This window comes from Mirounga leonina, unplaced genomic scaffold (assembly GCF_011800145.1).
Source record: "Mirounga leonina isolate KUSES-001 unplaced genomic scaffold, KU_Mleo_1.0 Mir_101683, whole genome shotgun sequence".
In the NCBI taxonomy this organism is placed as follows: Eukaryota; Metazoa; Chordata; class Mammalia; order Carnivora; family Phocidae; genus Mirounga; species Mirounga leonina.
In genome coordinates this window covers 9,383-11,920 of record NW_023270177.1, presented here as the reverse complement: position 1 = coordinate 11,920, position 2,538 = coordinate 9,383, and the positions used below count along the sequence as shown (strand labels likewise).

Below are 2,538 nucleotides of genomic sequence, written 5' to 3'. Positions count from 1 at the left end.
GCCAATCACCAGGCAGCTGTCCCCACCCCTCTCATCCTGGCCAATCAGCAGGCAGCTGTCCCTGCCACTCTCACCCTTTCCAGTCACCAGGCAGCTGGCCCCGCCCCTCTCATCCTGGCCTATCATCAGGCAGCTGGCCCCGCCCCTCTCATCATGGCCAATAACCAGGCAGCTGTCCCCGCCCCTCTCACCCTGGCCAGTCACCAGGGAGCTGTCCCCGCCCCTCTCACCCTGGCCAGTCACCACGCAGCTGTCTCCGCCCCTCCCATCCTGGCCATTCACCAGGCAGCTGTCCCCGCCCCTCTGACCCTGGCCATTCACCAGGAGGCTGTCCGCGCCCCTCCCATCCTGGCCTGTCACCAGGCAGCTGTCCCCGCCCCTCTTATTCTGGCCATTCACCAGGCTGCTGGCCCCGCCCCTCCCATCCTGGCCATTCACTAGGCAGCTGGCCCCGCCCCTCTCATCCTGGCCAATCAGCAGGCAGCTAGCCCCGCCCCTCTCACCTGGGTTGCTGCTGGGGTCTCTGGGGACCTGTAGCTGCAGCTCCCCGGGAACGTGCGGGAAGCCATGGTGTGCTGCTTGCAGGTCCTAGAGCTGACAGCGCCTGGGGCTGGGCCTCTGCTGTTGCTGGGGCGGTGGGTGGGGGCGGGGGTTAGGGTTCCTCCTTCACTGATGAACTTAAACGTCAGTGCGAGAACTCCGAGCACAGGAAGAGAAAAGGCAAGGGGCACAGTGGGCAGGTGTGCAAACCCACCCAGATCCTCCCAAACCGAGGCGCCTCTGAGTGGGGAGGGACCTGCAGGTCTGGTGGCCTGGCCCGCAGGGTGGTTCCTGGAGACATCAGCCATCGACCTCAAGTCAGGAGCATGCCCCGTGCAGAAAGAGGGGAAATGAACTCTCGGGCCTTAGGGCACAGTCGACCCTGTGATGCTGAAGCACCAGAGTCAAGGGCGAGGACAGTCACTGCCTGGGAAGCTGCTGTGCTGAAATCAAAACCAGGATGAGTTTCCCTGAGAGGCACGTTAAAGAGACATGAGCGACATTTCTCTAAAGAAGACTTCCAGACGACGAGCAGACACGTGGAAATATGCTGAATGTCACTCATCATCAGGGAAATCCGAATCCAAACCACGGTGAGCGGCGACCGCACACCTCTCAGAATGGCTGACATTAACAACACAGGAGGCAACAGGTGCTGGTGAGGATGCGGAGGAAAGGGATCCTCCTGCACTGTGGGTGGGAATGCAAGCTGGGGCAGCCCCTCTGAAGAACAGCATGGAGGTGCCTCAAAAATGAAAATAGAGCTACCCAAATCCCAGGATCGCACTAGCAGGTGTTTATCCAAAGGATACAAACAGTGATTCAAAGGGGCACTTGCACCCCCTGAATGTTTATAGCAGAGATGTCCACAATAGCTAAAATATGGGAAGAGCCCAGGTGTCCATTGACAGACGAATGGATAAAGAAGATCTGCTCTATATACACATTGGAGTACTACTCAGCCATCAAAAATGAAGAAATCTTGCCATTTGCAACCAGGGGGATGGAACTAGAGGTTTTTATGCTAAGTGAAATAAGTCAATGAGAGAAAGACAATTATCATATGATTTCACTCATATATAGAAATTAAGAAACAAAAAAATTGAATATAGGTGAAGGGAGAGAAATGAATTGGAGGGAGAAAAACCATAAGAGAGTCTTAACTCTAGAAAGCAACTGAGGGTTGCTGGAGGGGAGGTGGGTGTGGGGATGGGGTAACTGGGTGATGGACATTAAGTAGGCAGGTGATGTAATGAGCGCTGGTGTTATATGCAACTGATGAATCAGTAAATTCTACCTCTAAAACTGAAAAAAAGGGGGTTAGTGAACAGGGTTAGAGTATAATACCCATAAACTTATGTTGTGAAACATAACTTTCTCTCTTAATTTATCACCTGGAAATACAGTTTAAAGGTCTCCAACGTCACTCCATAGCAGTTCCAAGCTCTGTCGTATCCAGACTGCATGTCAGGCCTGAGGACCCCTGGGCTCTATCCAGTTCTGCTCTGCCAGTCCCTGTCAATTGAGCATTTTCCTTTCTAGAAATGTGGAAAGCTTTGTGCACATAAAAGACCATTTCCAACTATTTTTTTGATTATATCTGCTGAAATGAGAAATGCTAAAACCTCAGTTAATCACCTCTCTTTTTCTCCAGAGACAAAGAAAATGGCAGTGTTAAGAAATCCAGCTCATTCTGTCTCAGCTGCAGTCCACCTGCACCCTCTGCCCGCTGCCCAGTGCACGATAACCCCAGGTATGGTGTTTGCTTTTCCAGATGTGGAGAGAAAGGGACTAGAGTTTTCATTCAGTAGTTGACTCTACTCCTACTGATGCTGCTGGTGCTGGATCTCCCGTGGGGTCCTGGCTGGCTCTGTTAGGGGACGTGTAGGTGAGGAATGAGGAGAGCCGGGGGGCCACCCTGGCTCTGGGACTGTGAGCTTCTGTCTTTGGGTCTCAGGGCTGTGAGATCCCTTCCCTCCAGAAGGAGGGCTCAGCAGG

The 2,538-nt window shown here is 53.3% G+C and overlaps 1 long non-coding RNA gene across 1 annotated transcript in view; it reads left to right on the top strand.

Moving 5' to 3' along the window:
• LOC118013878 overlaps positions 1-2,275 on the top strand; it is a 6,355-nt gene extending 4,080 nt beyond the window's left edge. Inside the window, exon 3 of the long non-coding RNA XR_004680140.1 lies at positions 2,195-2,275. This is a non-coding gene — a long non-coding RNA (uncharacterized LOC118013878). The remainder of the gene's footprint in view (positions 1-2,194) is intronic.
• Positions 2,276-2,538: the final 263 nt, after the last annotated feature.